General features: G+C 36.7%; 2 pseudogenes; both read left to right on the forward strand.

Annotated features, from left to right (window-relative positions):
* The first annotated feature begins 3,178 nt into the window (after positions 1 to 3,178).
* LOC147792291 (secreted RxLR effector protein 161 pseudogene) lies at positions 3,179 to 4,729 on the forward strand (annotated as a pseudogene).
* Positions 4,730 to 5,467: 738 nt separating this feature from the next.
* LOC147792292 (uncharacterized) lies at positions 5,468 to 20,224 on the forward strand (annotated as a pseudogene).
* Positions 20,225 to 20,517: the final 293 nt, after the last annotated feature.

Consider the following 20,517-nt stretch of genomic DNA (forward strand, 5'->3'; position numbering starts at 1 on the left):
GTAAGTTTCTAATGTTCATAATTCCTATAGGCATAAGCTGTAAAATGCATTTGTAAGCCTATGAATTCATTGTAATAACAAGCCTGAGTTGTTCTAGAAGGTCATAGATTCATATTGAATTCCTTAGAGGGCTCTAAAAGGGTCTTGAGTCTTGAGGTGTTTCCTTTAGGTGTTTCCTTTAGGTGTTTCTTTGGTCCTAACTTGCTTTAGGTTCCAAGCTTGCTCTAATCAACTTAAACTCTTGAACATACCTTGTTGTCCTTAGGAATAGGCTTTATAAGAAGTAGCAAGTCATTTGAGGACGTATAGGCCATGAATTTAAATAAGTAGTCCTAGGGGCATTTTGGTCATTTTGGTCATTTTACCCCCCCCCCCCCTAATTCTTGGTTTTACTACTTCACGTGTTCCAATGGCTTTCAAACTTCTCCCCATCATCAGACATCACATTATCAGGTCTACCACAAAATTTAATAGCATTTAGAGGTCCTCTAGGTCATGAACCGTAGGTAGACATCCGTAGGGGTAATATGGTCATTTTGCACCATTTTTTGGTTTACCTACCTATCCCTATCCAATGACCACCAAATTTCATATATAATCTCCACATGTTATTATATGCTTAGCATTAAAATTTCATAGGCAGCGAAGTTCATCTAGTTGTTTGTTTTAATGTTACTTAAATTCCGAGCAATTTGATCGGTCCAGGGCTTTAACTTATGGTTCTTTGAGTTTTTCTTTTATATACCCTAAATCCATACTTAGTTTAGGGTTCATGTAGAAATACAAGTGATTCGAACAAGTATTTTTTAAGAAAAGTTCAAAGTGGCTACTTACCTCGTCATTTGTGTTCAGGACTTCTGTTCTTGAGCTTTCGGTTTCCGAATTATTCCAAATTATCTTTACTAGATTCATCTTTGAGTCTAGTTTTAGTAACCATAAAGAAATTCATGAGAACCAGTCTGAAAGAAGTTCAAATTGATCAAAAAGTGTAGAAAGGTCAACATATGGTTACCTTTGACTTTTATTGGTCAAAGTTTGACATTTGACTTTGAACTTATCTTCTTTATTGGTTGCTGGAAAAATCACGATTTTTTTTCTTATCATACTCCTCTGGTTTTGCCTTTCTACCGCTCTATATACACCTCTAATTGGCTAAATTTTTTCACAAGACGTTTAGATTAAGTTTCAAGGAAGAAGTAGGGGACAATTTCATATCTTGTCGTGGTCTGCAGCTTGAGTTATAACCTTCCAAAGTTCGCCAGAAAACATGTTTCTCGCCTTTTTTTGGGACAGTCGATTCTAGAGCTTTTCATTGCTCGATTCCTTCATGAAACTTCTTGGAAATCCCATATGGAATGTGTAGGAATTGGTAGGATGTCAAATGATTAACCACAACCCTCGAATTTAGAAGAAATCTGAGAAAGAAAAATCCATAATCTAAAAGCTTTAAACTCGAATTTTAGGAACCATCACTCGATTCTTGTCTTGAAACATTACCCATAACTTCTTATTTATAGATCAAGCTTGCACTGCCATTGATTGTTCTAGAATTGTGGTGAATTTTTTCGTTTTTTATTTATCTAAAATTTAAGTGGAAATATCTAAAACCATGAAGGTTCAACCGACATTAGTTTTCAACTTTAACCATTGGATCTACAAAACCTTGAGTTTTGTTAAACTTATCCAAATAGCAGCTCAATCCAACGATTGGATATGAATATACGATTGATTTTCTTCTGCTGGACGGTTTTGGAACCAAATCTGGTTGCAGATTTTCTTTAATTACAGTAATCAAGTGGAACTTTAAGGGTATTTTGGTAATTTGTCACATTCGGAATATTTTATTATTATTTTTCTCGAAAAATCCATAATTTTTCTTAAAATCCTTCATCCCTTGATGTTGGTGGTCATTTTTTCCTTCTCGACCATCCTGAAATTTCTAAGATATATTCCACAACTAATTATTATAATATATTCTCTAAATATTATATCTTTATACTCCCCTTCATGTTGGAGATTGTCTGTCAATCACACCCAACTTGTCTTTCAAAAAATCAAATTGACGTCTTCCCAAAGTTTTAGTGAAAATATCTTCCAATTGCATTTTAGTTGAAACATAAAATGGTTTGATGATTTCAGCTTGTAATTTTTCTAGAACTATATGACAATCTATTCTATGTGTTTCGTACGTTCGTGAAAAACTAGATTGGTTGCTATGTGTATTTCTTCTTGATTATCACAATACAATAATACTTGTTCGGCAGTGGAACTTTCAAGTCTTGAAGAATGTATCTTAACTAAGTTAACTCTAAACAAGTATTTGTCATAGCTCGATACTCGGCTTATGCTGATGATCTGGACACATTGATTTGTTTTTTAGACTTCAAAGGAATAATTGAATTTCCAAGGAAAATGCAGAACCCATAAATTGACTGTCTAGAAGTTCGACAACCACCCCAGTCTGAATCGCAATATGCTTGTAATCTTAAGTTGTTTTCATATGGTAGTAGAAGTTCTTGACCAGGAGTACCTTTGATGTATCTCATAACTTAAAGAGCTGCCTCCCAATGTGGTTTTCTTGGTTCATGCATAAATTGACTAAGCATACAAACTGAGTACACTATGTCAGGCCTAGTAATTGATAAATATATTAATCTGTCAATCAACTGTCTGTATTTACTTGGATCATTCAACTTCTCTCCTTCTGTTAGATAAAGTTTCAGATTTTGCTCCATAGGAAATCTTTCTGGACGTGCTCTTGTAAGACATGTGTCTTGAAAAATGTCTAGAGCATACTTCCTTTGAGAGATAAATTTTTTTTTCTAGACCTAGAAAATTCAATGCCTAGAAAATATTTCAAATTCCCTAAATCTTTGATAAGGAATTTCTCGAGTAAACTAGTATTGAGATGTTGAATTTCTTTGAGATCATTGCTTGTCAACAGAATATCATCAACATAGATAAGAGTTGCAGTGAAAGAAGTACCTTTACTCTTAATAAATAAAGAGTAATCTGCTTTGGACTGCGTGTACCCTACATTTTGTGTAGTGGTAGAGAATATGGAAAACCAATTGCAAGAAGCCATTTTTAAACCATAAAGAGATTTATGGAGCCCACATACTATATTCCCCCCCTGTCGGCGAATACCTAGTGGTAAAAACATATCGTCTAGGTTACCATGGAGAAAGGCTTTTTGAACATTCAACTGATGAGTAAACCATTTTTGAGCAGCAGCAATAGTGAGTAAGCAACGAGGTGTAGTAAGTTTCGCTGTAGGAGAAAACGTCTCTTTGTAATCAACACCTTCAACCTGAGTGTGTCCCTTTGCTACTAGTCGAGCTTTATAACGTTCAGTAGAACTATCAAAGTTGTGTTTAATCTTGTACACCCAATGATAGCAAATAGCTTTATGGCCAGGTGGTAGAGGAACGAGAGACCAAGTATGATTACGTTCCAAAGCTGTAATTTCATCATTCATAGCCTGCTGCCGTAATGGGTCACCAACTGCCTCATTATAGGTTTTAGGTTCTGTCTAGGCTGTAATAAGAGCTAGAAAAGCACGTTGAGTATGTGAAAAATGGGAGAATGAAAGGTAATCATGAAGGGGGTACCTGGTGCCAGTGTAGGGACTTGAGCTAGAGGTTAAATGATTGTCTCCAGAAGACATCTTATTATCATTATAACAAGCTGAAGGCTATTTGGTACGCGTAGAACGTCAGAGTGGAATTGATGTATCAGTGGGATAAGATTAGAATTAGTGGGTGAATCTGGAGAAGGAATAGAAGGCAGAGAGTCAACGATATAGTAGTGAAGGAAAAGAAGGTGGGGGAGAACTAGAATGGATGTTTGAGTAGGATGAATCATGAAGTGGTAAAATGGGAGTTGAAGGAGCTAATGTCAAAGTTTGTGAAGCTAATGAAAAAGGAAAATCATCGTCCCAAAATTTAACATCACGACTGATAAAGTTTTTATTTTAAGATTGCTTGTCATACAACTTGTAACCTTTATGACCACAAGGATATCCTATGAAAACACAAGAAATTGCCCGAGGTTCAAATTTTTGCTTAGGGTGTACTACAATTGCATAACATACAACCAAAAACTTTAAGATGGTGAAATGTAGGTGGTCGTTTGTAGAGTGCTTCAAAGGGTATCTTGTTAGATAACAACGGTGATGGTGTTCTATTTATAAGATAAACAGTAGTTAAAATGGTGTTCTATGTAGAGTGCTTAAAATGCACTCTACCTAACTTTAACTCGGCTTGATATTTCTTATGCAGTTGGGGTTATGAGTCGGTACATGCAAAGTCCAAATAAGCCTCATTTGGATGCAATTCGACGTATCTTGAGATATGTCAAAGGTACAATCGACTATGGTCTTTTGTACAAAAGAAGCAAAGACTGCAAGCTAGTTGGACACTGTGATGCTGACTATGCAGAAGACCACGATACTCGGAGGTCAACCACTAGGTATGTGTTCAAGTTTGGTTCAGGAACAATTTCTTGGTGTAGCAAGAGACAACCAACAGTATCATTATCAACTATAGAAGCAAAGTATAGAGTAGCGGCTGGAGCAGCTCAGGAAAGTACATGGTTGAAACTCTTAATGGAAGATTTGCACCAGAAAATTGAGTATCCAACATCACTTCTTTGCGACAACCAATCTGCGATTCATCTAGTAGAAGGTCCTAAAGGAAGAAATCGAGATGTAGCAGATCAAGACAGATGACCAAGTGGCAGACTTGTTTACAAAAGAGTCGAATACGGGCAAACATGAGAGTTTTCTCTGTCAGCTTAACATGGTGCGGCGATTGAGGACTAGTGCTCAGGGGAAGTGTTAAAATATTATCACTAGCCCAATAGAGACAAGCCCAATAATTGTACGAGCCCATTATATATTTATTTTAGTAGAGATTTTAGGAAATATACTAGATGTTTCACGAAAGCGATCTCGATATTTTAGGAAAAATATTTACATTTGTTAGGTCTAGATTGCGTAGGGTATAGTATAAATACCCCTCAACCCTACCTAGTGTTTCATCCCAAGAAATCCCAAGCATTATAAAGTAGTAGTATTCTACAAAGTGTCTTGTATTCTCTTCTCGATTGGTCTTAATAAAGAGTGCAAGTGTTTCCCACAGAGAGTTGTGTTCAACATGCGGTACGCTTCCAATTCATCCCAGAGTGCTTTGAGCTTGGTGAAGTATGCTGACAGTGCCATGGTTCCCTGTGACATCATTATTATCGACTTTTGTATCTGAAAAATTGCTGGAGCATTCTTTTGTGAGAATTGATCGTGAAGATCAACCCACACTTGATGAGCTATCTTGGCGTGAATAATTCCATCAGCGATATCTGCTTCAACTGAATGAATTAACTAAGATATTATCATATTGTTGAACTGATTTCAGTGTTCAAATTCGGTTGAATTTGCATTTTGAGACGGTTCTTCAATAGTGCCATCAATGAAGCCAATTTTCTTTTTGGCAATAAGAGCATGCATAACTGATTTACACCCAGATTGGTAATTTGTTCATATAATTCCTAAAAAATAAAAAATTAAAAAAAATTAAAAAAAAATTAAAAAAAAAAATCAAAAGAAAATCTGTTTATTTCCATATTTTAATTCATAATTCATGATTTCAGGATATGCATTGGACGATACTGACCACTATAAATGTCAAGCATTCACTAATCTCATTCCATAGTCTTCCCGTTCTCTTGCCCATTTTTCTAAAAATTCTTTTGTAACATTTATCTTCGGATCAATGGTCGTGTCTGTCAAGATAATGTCTCTTACTGTCGCAACTTTAGGTGTGAAATCCTTTATATTTGGAGTCGTAGCTGAGAACAAGAAGGTAAGCTTATGTTCATAAATTGTTAAAGATCACGTATTTGCTTAGATTGATGTCAGTTAGTATCTGATTAAATCTCCTTATAGTTAGGGGTTGATTTAGTTTTGATTTGATTTAGTTTTTTATTTGTTTACTTGTTTGTTACCCGATTTTCTGTAGATTTGTAGGTAGATTTTCTAAATATCTTTTTGTATTCTCTTCATATATAGAGCATTCTTGTTCTTCATAATACAATGTTCTTGTCAACCATTAGATTACTTACTTTTTCACTAACAATTGGTATCAAAGCTATCTTCTTAAGGGATCTGTGAGATCAAAATGGAAGGTGAATCTAGTTTTTCAGTTATTGCACCATCAGTCTTCGATGGAGATAGTTATCAAATGTGGGCAGTTCGTATGGAGACTTATTTGGAGGCTTTGGATCTGTGAGACGCAATAGAAGAGGATTACGAGGTCCCTCCACTTCCAGCAAATCTTACTGTAGAACAAATCAAAGCACAGAAGAAAAAGACGACAAAAACAATCAAAGACAAAAGCTTGCCTATTTGCAGCAGTATCTCAAATGATCTCATGCGAATAATGACTCTCAAAACAGCAAAGAAAATTTGGGATTATCTTCAAGGCTGAATATGAAGGAGATGAGAGGATTCGTGGAATGAAGGTCCTAAATTTGATTAGGGATTTCGAGCTGCAGAAGATGAAGGAGTCTGAGTCAGTGAAAGAGTACTCTGACAGATTTCTCAGCATTGCCAACAATGTGAGATTGTTTGGTTCTATGATAAATGATTCCTGGATCGTTGAAAAGCTGTTGGTCACTGTTCCAGAGAAATTTGAAGCCACCATTACTACTCTGGAGAACACCAAAACCTATCAAAGATTTCTCTTACAGAGCTCTTGAATGCTTTACAAGCACAAGAGCAAAGGAGGTCTATGAGGCAAGAAGGGGTGATTGAAGATGTCTTACCTATCAAGCATCAAGACAACAACAGGTATAAAAATAAGAAAATTTTCAAAAACCAATCGACGAATGGAGATTCATCTGCCAATTATTAGAAGACAAAAGGAGGAGGTTTCAAAAAAATTATATCCACCTTGCCGCCATAGTGAGAAGAAAGGTCATCCACCATACAAGTGTTAGAGAAAATCTGACGCCAAATGCTCCAAATGCAATCAACTTGGATATGAAGCTGTGATCTGCAACGCCAAAGATCAGGTGAAAGAAATAGATGCATAGGTAGCTAATCAAGAAGAAGAAGATCAATTGTTTGTGGTAACTTGTTTCTCAGGCAAAGAATCAAGCGAGAACTGGTTGATTGATAGTGGGTGCACAAATCATATGTCATATGACATATGACAAGAAGTTTTTTGAGGAATTAAGAGACACTGAAGTCAAGAGAGTGATGATTGGCAATGGTGAACACTTAGAAGTCAAGGGAAAAAGCACAGTAGCTATAACAAGCTATGAAGGTACAAAATTTATTCCATATGTTTTATTTATACCTAAAATTGATCAAAATCTCTTAAGTGTTGGTCAGTTACTTGATAAAGACTATAAAGTGTGTTTGAGAATAAGCAGTTCTTGGATCGGAGATGCTAGTGAAAATGACTTGTTCAATGTCAAAATGAGAGGAAAAAGCTTTACTGTAAATCTGGCGGCCATCATATCAAGAGCTAGTGCCACTGAGATTTGTCACAAAGGACTTGGGCACTTTCATCATCGAGGTTTGCTTCAGATGCAGTGAAAGAAGCTGGTAGAAGGACTCGCTGACATTGATGATGACATGCCTCTTTGCCATGCTTGTAATTTTGGGAAGCAACATAGGCAACCCTATCCTAAACAGGCATGGAGAGCCTCGAAAAAACTGCAGCTGATTCATACTGATCTTTGTGGTCCTCAGTGAACACCATCATTAAATGGTAATCTTTATTACATTATTTTTATTGATGATCTAACAAGAATGTGTTGGAAGTTCAAAGCCAGAGTTGAGAATGAAAGTGCATGCTTGATTCAAAATGTAAGGTCAATTAATGGAAGGAGTACACTTCGGAAACTTTTAACAGATTTTGTGAAGGGTTGGAATTGAACATCAATTGACAGAACCACACACTTCTCAACAGAATGGCGTCAGTGAAAGGAGAATAGATTCATTGATAAGCGCCTACAATGCTGGAATTTGCAAAGCTAGAGGTCCTTCTAGAATCCTTGCAAAACGCTCACAGAGAAAGCTAACTTAACGGATTGATTCCAACCAAGAGCTGGTTAGAAGATGAATGACTCTTAGATCGAACTTGGAATCTATGATGGTCACTCTTAGACCAAGACAATTCACTCCAGAATTAGCTTGATCAAAACTAATTCAATGAATCGGTTTAAACATCAAACCTAAAGCAAGGTTTGAAAAAGAATAACACCAAAAGGGTATCAAGAAAACACAAAGGTTTTTTCTGTATTCAACAAAATCCCCCAAACATGAATATTACATGCCTTTAAATAGGCCAAGAAGATAACCCTAACAAAATAAAGTTCAGTCACCAACCACTAATAAATGCTAATAAAATAAATGCTAATAAATGCTATTAAATACAAATTGAAGAATATAAGGCAATTCATACAAACTATTAATAGATGCTATTAAATATAAAATGAAGCAAATAAGGCATTAATAATTTCCTTAATTGGTAATTCAACTACCAAAGGCAAGTCTTCTAATTACTTTCCAATATCGCCACTCCATTATCTTCTTGATTTGATATGCTAATGCTATAAAGATTTTTGGGCTCAAAAGTCTTTGTTTCAACCGGTACACTAGCTAGCTTTTGAAGATGCAATGTATAGGCCTCTTGAAACTTCTTAACCTTGCTTCTTGTAATCGGTACTTCGGGTACATGCACGTGATCAGTTGTTGGATTCATATAATTCATAATGGAGATGACGAGATGCATGCTTCATGAGAAGGATCTTCCAAAACGTTTTTAGGGAAAAGCAGTAAACACTGTTGTGTGCTTGCAAAATGGAATTTCAACAAAAGTTGTGAATGACCTGACACCATTTGAAGTTTGGTATGGTTACAAACCTTCTTTAATGTTCCTTAGAGTATTTGGGTGTCTTTGCTTAACTTACATTCCACAGGTCAAGCGTGATAAGCTTGACAAAAAGGCAGAAGCTGGCATCTTTGTGTTGGGTTTTATGTCCTAAAACTCATAGTTTGTAAACAAAGATATATTCTATTTTCAATAAAGTTATTATTGTTGTTTATTCAGAAAAAATTGTTATTGAATAAAGTGAACTTTACGATCATTAATCTAAATCCAATAAACTAAGAACTCTGGCTATAGTATGACTACTTGAACTATATGTAGAGACATAAGAGTGGATCAAGTTCAAGTATATAGTCAAAATGATCTATAGTATAAGGATAAGGCTGAGTACCTTATTCTGGGGACACTATGGATGCGGCCCACTTTTGTATATGATATAAACAATGCGATCACTAAATTGTGCATGTGGAGACATGTGAGTGGGGGCGTCCTATGCAATGAGTATTGCATAAGATCGGACCATGAAGAAAACCACTCTCACTTTATAAAGTCGTTTACTGTTGAGACTGATTTTCTTTTCATTCGATAACCTAGGTAACTCGGTTTTAATCCTGAGCTAACCATGAACTCCTGTTTATTCGGAATTATCCTTAGATTTGCATGGGTGAGAGTGGCTCTAGTTCGCCGACTCAACAGGCCTCCCATTTCAGGGGTAAGACTGGGTGAATGGCTGGGGACGTGGGGTGCAAGACGGAATTCACTCCTACCCACTTTTAGGGATAGAAGAAAGGTAGTTCCCTTAAGCACTGACTCCAGGTCTTGAACAAGGGGCCCCACCCTCTCATTGGCCTGAGAGGGATTCGGTTTACTGGTTGGACCACAAACCAATTGTTTATTAGAGGATCAGTGAGACATAAGGAACAAGAAGTAACTTCAGGGGTAAAACGGTAAATTGACCCAGCTCTAGTTACGAACAACCTGTGAAGGATCGACTTACTAATCATGGTTATATCAGATGGACAGAAATATATCTATAGTGAGGGGAGTGCAACTACTAGGCTATAGTGGAGTGTCCTAGTAGTTAACGAATGTTGGTTAACCAGGTTAATGAGTTTAATCGGTTAATCTTGAATCGTTGGAGCCCATGATCTATAGGTCCATTAGGTCCCTCTGCTAGCTCATATCGGACTAAACCATAGAACAGTGTGACGAGTGAGTTCGAAGTGTTCGAATTCAAATTAGGGAATATGCGTTACATATATACGATATATTTAACCGCAATTTTATTTTATTTACGAAATAAGCGAAAAGAGAGAATCTGAGATATTTAAATAAGATTTAAATATCTTAATCAATTATGTGTCGGAATTGACTGGGATTGGCATTTGAATTAATATTAAATATTAATTAAATAGTTTAATTAATTATTTAATGTTACTTTAATTTGAAATTCATTATTCAAATTAATTGTTGAATTAAAATGAAGAAAGTCAAAATGTTGACTTTCATCTAATTAAAATGAAGAAAGTCAAAATGTTGACTTTCATCTAATGGAAAAATCATGTTAGTGGAATTTTGAGGTGTCAAAATTTGGTTTAACCAAACTTGCATGTTTGCCAAATAAACCCCACAAGTTTGAGTGGAATTTTGAGTGTCAAAATTTGGTTAACTCAAACATGCATGCTTGCCACATAATCTCAAACATTTAAGTGGAATTTTAAGTGTCAAGATTTGGTGATCTCAAGTTTGCATGAACATGCAAACTTGACTCTTTAAATAGAGTGATCATGATACTTGGAAGGAATTCTTCATCTTGATGAAAAACCTCTCACAAGCACTCTCTTTCACGTATACAAAATCCCTCCCAAGTTTAGTCACTCACCGGATTCCACAATCCCGTTCTAAGGCCGGAGAATAGTGGAGAAGACACTAGTGGTGGTTCGAAATCGGTTCGTGAGGCAAAAGGAGTTTGAACTACAAAAGGTTAGTATTTAAACTCATTAAGTTTTAATACTTATGAACATGCTAGTCATTTACAATAATTGATGTTCTAAAAGTGCCTAAGATCCAAATTGCTTCCGCATGTGTTATATTAACACCAACAATTGGTATCAGAGCAAGTTTTAGGCACTTTATTTACATTAATTTGATCATGGTGGGTACCATTTCATGCATGAAATTTGTGGTTGCTAAAGTGGATGGTTTTGGTTTTGGCATTTTTTTTATGCTTCCATTTGATACAATTATTGTAATAAGCCTAAGGTGTATGGGCTTTAATAAATGAAGAAAGGTCTGTAATTTTTATAAAGTCATTAGAGTCCACTTTAGGTTGTAATTGATCGAAAATGGAAGAGATAAGCAAGCTGAACCGAAGAGGATGGAAGAGGCGGTTCGGGTGATTTTTCTGTCGTTGGGGACCGATTGAACGTTTTTAAGGGTTGGTTGGTCCAGTTCGTGATCGTCGGGAGCGGCTCAAGTTATTTCTAGTTATTAATGTAATAATTTAGTTAATTGCTTGCTTTAAAATGCCAAAACCAACCCACTTTAGTGTGTTTAATTAATTATGCATTATGAATGTATGTTTTAATTAAATAGTAAATGTATATGCATAAAGTATGTCATATAGATTTAAAATCCCACCATAGGCTAAGCATGTTTCATGCATTCCAAGTATGTTATAAGTGTTATAATGTATAGTATGCATGTCTTAGGGTTCCATGAGTGATAGATATAAATTGTTATATTATTGCATGGAATGGATGATTATATAAATTGTTATATAAAGCATGTTATAGGTTATTTTCAACGTCATAAAATGAGGTAGACGTTAAAATCTATAATAAAGATAACAGCATGCTCACTAAGGGTTAAGAACCGAGCACGATCAATTTAACAGTTAAAAGGGGTCGATGTCTTATAAAATTGCGGTTACGAGAAAGCTCACCTGGCACGATCTTGTCTAAGGCTGAAGGTACTTAAGTTGACGGTTTACGGAACACCTGCTACCTGGAGATCGGACCAGTACTTGAGCTTAGTTAGCCGAGTTTTATGAGCATGCTTAAGTGATTTAAGATTTAGAAAAATCACCTAGACTTAAGTTATATTTAATTAGCCGGAATATACTTAAGTAATGAGTATACCCAACCATATAAAATACTTAGTGGGAGGAAAATGGTGTATAAGATACATCGTTTTCTCTTCACGCTCTCTGTAAAATTCACACAGTGAGATTCATGCTCGGCCTCGTGTCGCCCTGGGAGCGTCCTCCATTCGGAAGGTATTTGCATGAGTCAATAACAAGGGGAATTGAGAAAGTATTTATAGTAAGTGGGAGAAGGAAGTCAACACGTCCTATGGTCTCCACCACTAGGTTGCACCGTGAGATTCCCATGTTCCGCCTGCATGTTGCCCTAGAGCAACTACCCATTCGGAGGGTCGTAACATGGGAGTCGGAACAACGCAAACTCCAGAAATGGATAGGATTTCTTAGGTCCATTCCCAACTTTGGCCTTTTCATTCGATAGCGTTGTTGGGGCCGATTTCTGAGGTCTGAAATTGGTGGGTCACACTTGCGAAGAATTACTAAGAGTTAGTATATTCTTGACCAAAAAAGCGATAACTAAAACACTATAGGAACAAGAGTTATTCTGGGATTAGTGTTTAAGTCAAGAATGTCTTGGTTTAGTGAATGAGTGATTGACTGCCCCTCGGTAGCAGTTGCTCTAACTCACTAAAGTATCGTTGCAAATCAATAATGATTTGGGTACATTATTACATTTGCTAAAACTGATTGGATTAAACAGGATTAAGTCAAAATCACTAATAGAATTTTCTTTATATCACAGCATGACAAACTCAATAGTACAATTACTCGCTTCTGAGAAATTAAACGGCGACAACTACACAACTTGGAAATCAAACCTAAACACAATACTGGTCATTGATGATTTAAAGTTTGTTTTAACTGAGGAGTGTCCTCCAAACCCAAACTCAAATGCAAACCGAACAGCTCGGGATGCATATGACAGATGGATAAAGGCAAATGACAAAGCCCGAGTGTACATTCTAGCCAGCATATCTGATGTCTTGGCTAAGAAACACGATGTTATGGGTACTGCTAAAGAGATTATGGAATCTCTAAAAGAGATGTTTGGACAACCGTCCTTCTCCCTTAGACATGAAGCCATAAAATACATTTACAACTGCCGTATGAAAGAAGGGACCTCAGTTAGAGAACATGTCCTGGACATGATGGTCCATTTCAATGTGGCAGAAGAAAATGAAGCTGTCATTGATGAGAAGAGTCAAGTCAGTTTTATCATGATGTCTCTTCCGAAGAGCTTCTTCCAGTTCCGCACCAATGTGGTTATGAACAAAATAGAATATAACTTGACTGCTCTTCTCAATGAGCTACAGACTTATCAGTCCCTCTTAACAAACAAGGGACAAACAGGAGAAGCAAATGTTGCTATCTCCAAGAAATTACTACGAGGATCGTCCTCCAAAAATAAGTCTGGACCTTCAACTTCTAAAAGTGTTTTGATGAAGAAGAAGGGAAAAGGGAAAAATAAGATTCCTACTAACCGCAAGAACAAGGTTCAAAAAGTAGATAAAGGAAAATGTTTCCATTGCAACGAAAACGGGCACTGGAAGAGAAACTGCCCAAAATACCTTGCAGAGAAGAAAGCCGAAAAGACACAACAAGGTAAATATGATTTACTCGTTGTAGAAATGTGTTTAGTAGAGTATGACAACTCAACTTGGATACTAGATTCAGGGACGACTAATCATATTTGTTCTTTTTACCAGGAAACTAGCTCCTGGAGAATGCTTGCGGATGGCGAGATAACACTCAGGGTTGGAACAGGAGAGGTTGTCTCAGCAAGATCAGTAGGAAATTTAAAGTTGTTTTTTGGAGATAGATTCATTATATTAGATAATGTACTTTTTGTTCCTGGAATGAAAAGAAATCTAATATCCATCTCTTGTTTATTAGAACAGTTGTATAAAGTATCTTTTGAAATCAATGAAGTGTTCATTTGCAAAAGAGGTATTCATATTTGTTCTGCAAAACTAGAAAACAACTTATATATGTTAAAACCGAGCAAAACAAAAGCTATTTTAAATATTGAGATGTTTAAAACAGCTGAAACTCAAAATAAGCGACAAAAGATTTCTCCTAATACCTATCTTTGGCACTTAAGACTAGGCCACATTAATCTCAATAGGATTGAGAGATTGGTTAAAAGAGGACTTCTAAATAAGTTAGAAGACAATTCTTTACCTCCATGTGAGTCTTGTCTTGAGGGTAAAATGACTAAACGATCATTTTGCGAAAAAGGCTATAGAGCCAAAGAAACCTTAGAACTCGTGCATACAGATCTCTGTGGTCCAATGAATGTCAAAGCACGAGGAGGGTATGAATATTTCATCAGTTTTATTGATGATTATTCAAGGTATGGCTATCTTTACCTAATGCATCACAAGTCGGAAGCTCTTGAAAAATTCAGAGAGTATAAGACTGAGGTTGAGAATCTATTAGGTAAAACTATTAAAACACTTCGATCAGATCGAGGAGGAGAGTACATGGATTTAAGATTTCAGGACTATATGATAGAACATGGAATAAGGTCTCAACTCTCAGCCCCTGGTGTGCCTCAACAAAATGGTGTATCAGAAAGGAGAAATAGAACTCTATTGGACATGGTTCGGTCCATGATGAGTTTCGCTCAATTACCCGATCCGTTTTGGGGATATGCAGTGGAGACTGCTACATACATTTTGAACATGGTTCCTACTAAGAGTGTTTCAGAAACACCTTATGAGTTATGGAAAGGGCGTAAAGGTAGTTTACGTCACTTCAGAATTTGGGGATGTCCAGCACATGTGTTGTTGCAAAATCCCAAGAAATTAGAACGTCGTTCAAAATTATGTCTATTCGTAGGATACCCCAAAGAGACGAAAGGTGGTTTGTTTTATGATCCTCAAGAAAATAGAGTGTTTGTATCAACGAACGCTACATTCTTAGAGGAAGATCACGTAAGAAATCATCAACCTCGTAGCAAACTAGTATTAAGTGAGATTTCTAAAGAAGTTACTGATAAAACAACAAGAGTTGTTGATCAAGCTGGTCGTTCAACCAGAGTTGTTGATGGAGCTAACACTTCTGGTCAATCACATCCTTCTCAAAAGTTGAGAATGCCTCGACGTAGTGGGAGGGTTATAACTCAACCCGATCGTTACTTGGGTTTGATAGAAACTCAAGTCATCATACCTGATGATGGCGTTGAGGATCCATTGTCCTATAAACAGGCAATGAATGATGTTGATAGAGATCAGTGGATTAAAGCCATGAATCTTGAAATAGAGTCAATGTACTTCAATTCAGTCTGGGAACTTGTAGATCAACCAGATGGGGTAAAACCTATTGGTTGCAAATGGATCTATAAGAGAAAACGAGACCAAACCGGTAAGGTACAGACCTTTAAAGCAAGACTAGTAGCAAAGGGTTATACCCAAAGAGAGGGGGTGGACTATGAAGAAACCTTCTCACCTGTTGCTATGCTTAAATCAATTAGAATACTCTTGTCTATTGCCACATTTTATGATTATGAAATTTGGCAAATGGATGTTAAGACAGCTTTTCTAAACGGCGATCTTGAAGAGAGTATCTATATGGCTCAACCAGAGGGGTTCATTGAACAGGATCACGAGCAAAAGGTTTGCAAGCTTAAAAGATCCATTTATGGGTTGAAGCAAGCATCTCGATCCTGGAACATAAAGTTTGATACTGCGATCAAATCTTATGGCTTTAAACAGAATGTTGACGAACCTTGTGTTTATAAAAGGATAGTCAACTCTACAGTAGCTTTCCTGGTGTTGTACGTTGACGATATCCTACTAATTGGAAATGATGTGGGAATTCTGACTGACATTAAGCATTGGCTAGCGACACAATTCCAAATGAAAGATTTGGGAGAGGCTCAGTTTGTTCTTGGAATCCAAATTGTTCGAAATCGCAAGAACAAAACACTAGCTTTGTCTCAAGCATCGTACATCGACAAAATGTTGATTCGATATAAGATGCAGGACTCCAAGAAAGGATTATTACCTTTCAGGCATGGAGTTCATTTGTCGAAGGAACAAAGTCCTAAGACACCTCAAGAAGTTGAGGATATGAAACACATTCCCTATGCATCAGCGGTCGGTAGTCTGATGTATGCTATGCTATGTACCCGACCCGACATATGCTATGCTGTGGGAATTGTCAGCAGATATCAATCCAATCCGGGACGTACTCATTGGACTGCCGTTAAGAATATCCTCAAGTATCTTAGGAGAACGAGGGACTATATGCTAATGTACGGTGCTAAGGATCTGATCCTTACAGGGTACACTGACTCAGATTTTCAGACCGATGTAGATACAAGGAAATCGACATCAGGATCTGTCTTCACTCTGAACGGAGGAGCAGTAATATGGAGAAGCATAAAGCAAGGTTGCATTGCTGATTCCACCATGGAGGCTGAGTATGTTGCTGCTTGTGAAGCAGCGAAAGAAGCTGTATGGCTTAGGAAGTTCTTAACTGATTTGGAAGTCGTTCCAAATATGCATCTTCCCGTCACTCTTTATTGTGATAACAGTGGAGCAGTTGCAAATTCAAAAGAACCAAGAAGCCATAAGCGAGGAAAACATATTGAGCGCAAATATCATCTCATAAGGGAGATTGTGCAACGAGGAGATGTGATCGTCACACAGATAGCTTCAGAACACAACATTGCTGATCCATTTACAAAGCCCCTCACGGCTAAAGTGTTTGAAGGGCACCTAGTGAGTCTAGGACTACGAGTTATGTAATCTAGGGCAAGTGGGAGAAAAGGCATGAGTATGTGATGCCCTAGTTTATTGTATTTCTCTCTACTCAACGTTATAAAACCCCACTAGAGTTTTAGTCCAAGTGGGAGTTTGTTGGGTTTTATGTCCTAAAACTCATAGTTTGTAAACAAAGATATATTCTATTTTCAATAAAGTTATTATTGTTGTTTATTCAGAAAAAATTGTTATTGAATAAAGTGAACTTTACGATCATTAATCTAAATCCAATAAACTAAGAACTCTGGCTATAGTATGACTACTTGAACTATATGTAGAGACATAAGAGTGGATCAAGTTCAAGTATATAGTCAAAATGATCTATAGTATAAGGATAAGGCTGAGTACCTTATTCTGGGGACACTATGGATGCGGCCCACTTTTGTATATGATATAAACAATGCGATCACTAAATTGTGCATGTGGAGACATGTGAGTGGGGGCGTCCTATGCAATGAGTATTGCATAAGATCGGACCATGAAGAAAACCACTCTCACTTTATAAAGTCGTTTACTGTTGAGACTGATTTTCTTTTCATTCGATAACCTAGGTAACTCGGTTTTAATCCTGAGCTAACCATGAACTCCTGTTTATTCGGAATTATCCTTAGATTTGCATGGGTGAGAGTGGCTCTAGTTCGCCGACTCAACAGGCCTCCCATTTCAGGGGTAAGACTGGGTGAATGGCTGGGGACGTGGGGTGCAAGACGGAATTCACTCCTACCCACTTTTAGGGATAGAAGAAAGGTAGTTCCCTTAAGCACTGACTCCAGGTCTTGAACAAGGGGCCCCACCCTCTCATTGGCCTGAGAGGGATTCGGTTTACTGGTTGGACCACAAACCAATTGTTTATTAGAGGATCAGTGAGACATAAGGAACAAGAAGTAACTTCAGGGGTAAAACGGTAAATTGACCCAGCTCTAGTTACGAACAACCTGTGAAGGATCGACTTACTAATCATGGTTATATCAGATGGACAGAAATATATCTATAGTGAGGGGAGTGCAACTACTAGGCTATAGTGGAGTGTCCTAGTAGTTAACGAATGTTGGTTAACCAGGTTAATGAGTTTAATCGGTTAATCTTGAATCGTTGGAGCCCATGATCTATAGGTCCATTAGGTCCCTCTGCTAGCTCATATCGGACTAAACCATAGAACAGTGTGACGAGTGAGTTCGAAGTGTTCGAATTCAAATTAGGGAATATGCGTTACATATATACGATATATTTAACCGCAATTTTATTTTATTTACGAAATAAGCGAAAAGAGAGAATCTGAGATATTTAAATAAGATTTAAATATCTTAATCAATTATGTGTCGGAATTGACTGGGATTGGCATTTGAATTAATATTAAATATTAATTAAATAGTTTAATTAATTATTTAATGTTACTTTAATTTGAAATTCATTATTCAAATTAATTGTTGAATTAAAATGAAGAAAGTCAAAATGTTGACTTTCATCTAATTAAAATGAAGAAAGTCAAAATGTTGACTTTCATCTAATGGAAAAATCATGTTAGTGGAATTTTGAGGTGTCAAAATTTGGTTTAACCAAACTTGCATGTTTGCCAAATAAACCCCACAAGTTTGAGTGGAATTTTGAGTGTCAAAATTTGGTTAACTCAAACATGCATGCTTGCCACATAATCTCAAACATTTAAGTGGAATTTTAAGTGTCAAGATTTGGTGATCTCAAGTTTGCATGAACATGCAAACTTGACTCTTTAAATAGAGTGATCATGATACTTGGAAGGAATTCTTCATCTTGATGAAAAACCTCTCACAAGCACTCTCTTTCACGTATACAAAATCCCTCCCAAGTTTAGTCACTCACCGGATTCCACAATCCCGTTCTAAGGCCGGAGAATAGTGGAGAAGACACTAGTGGTGGTTCGAAATCGGTTCGTGAGGCAAAAGGAGTTTGAACTACAAAAGGTTAGTATTTAAACTCATTAAGTTTTAATACTTATGAACATGCTAGTCATTTACAATAATTGATGTTCTAAAAGTGCCTAAGATCCAAATTGCTTCCGCATGTGTTATATTAACACCAACACTTTGTTGGGTATAACACTATATCCAAAGCTTACAGAGTTTTTCAACCACACACTATTCGTGTTATTGTGAGCCAAGATGATTAGTTTGTTACAAATGAGCAATGAAAATTGGAAGAACTGACGAATATGAATCAGATTTCTAATGCACCAAACAATTTAATATTTTATAGCATGTTAGAAGAGTCTAAAGATGAACGACTAAATTAGCATGAAGATGAACGACAAGAAGACTCTGAAGATGAACGACAAGATGCTTTGGTTGATGATGCACCTGTCAGAGGAGGAGCTTTCAGTGATCGAGAAAAACAAAACCAGGGAGTTGGTTGATCGACCTTTAAACAGAAAGATAATTGGAGTAAGATGGGTGTTCAGGAAAAAGCTTGGAGTTCACAACATCTAAACAAGGAGGAGTGTTAAAGATCACGTGCTAGGAGTTGATTTAGTTTTGATTTGATTTAATTTTTGATTTGTTTACATGTTTGTTACCCAATTTTCAGAAGATTTTGAAGTAGATTTTCTAAATATCTTTTTGTATTCTCTCTATATAGAGAGCATTCTTGCTCTTCATACTACAATCTAGTTATCAACCCTTCAATTACTCACTTTTTCACTAACACAAATTGTTTGATTCTTATTGTGTAGATATTTGTGCATTTGAAACAATCACAACAAGATGAGAACCTCCCAACCAATGTAATAACATATAATTTTCCAAGCTCCCTCATTGATGGTCACTGTCCTTTCTTGTTGTGATTGCTTATGGGCAGCTTGCATCTGGAACTCCCATCCCAAGCAAAGGCACTGTGATCTATCAATATCCAGCGGACCCAACTGTGGCCCTCGGATATCTTTCCCTTGCGTTTATGCTTGCTTCTTCAATTGCAGGATACTTCTCTTTGTTCTCTTTGTTCTATCCTTACCAACGAAAATCCGTTCCTCGAGGTGCCTTTTTTAAGAGCACCAGTTTCTCTATTTTCTTCAACATTGCCTTGTAACTTCTCTTTCCAAATCACATCCTTTACTCTTAACTGTTACCTAAAAAGTGATTTCGAAACGTTATCATCCTTTACTCTGTGTTTGCAGGTTCACAATTAGATTGGCTATAACTTTGCTCGTATGGCCTACAATCGCCGAGCAAATTCACTTGACTCGCAACGTTCATCACAATCTTGAGACAGCATGCAGATCGCTATGACTGGTCTTTTGGGTGGGGGTGCATTTCTATCCCTTGATTCATCCCTCTTCTGGTTGGCTGCCTTAATGTTGGCTGGAAATGCTCGAGAGGACTACTTTGATGAAATAGAGGAAAACAGAGACAGTGTTGAGGCTCGTAAGAACAACGCATGAAATTTCTTTCTTTGGGTAGAATAATAATGATTGACTATTAAGTAAGGACTTACTTGTGAATATGATATTCCAAGGAATGTTCATAAGTAAAATTATAGCATAATTGTATGAGGTTTTATTTTAACTTTTGATTAACGTATGACAACATTTTTCATTTTCAACCTCGACATAAGTCAAACTCAACTCTTTTAAAGTAGTGGTAACCTATAATAATTGTAAAAAAAAAATTATTTTGTAGTTTTGAACCGAGTAATATGGCATAAATTAATATGTAGCACTTACCGTAAGGTCGGGAAATAAAATTCACATAGTCAATTGTACTCGAGTGTAAGGAGAACACCT

Source organism: Cucurbita pepo, chromosome 6 (genome assembly GCF_057944985.1).
Source record: "Cucurbita pepo subsp. pepo isolate OVF chromosome 6, ASM5794498v1, whole genome shotgun sequence".
Classification (NCBI taxonomy): domain Eukaryota; kingdom Viridiplantae; phylum Streptophyta; class Magnoliopsida; order Cucurbitales; family Cucurbitaceae; genus Cucurbita; species Cucurbita pepo.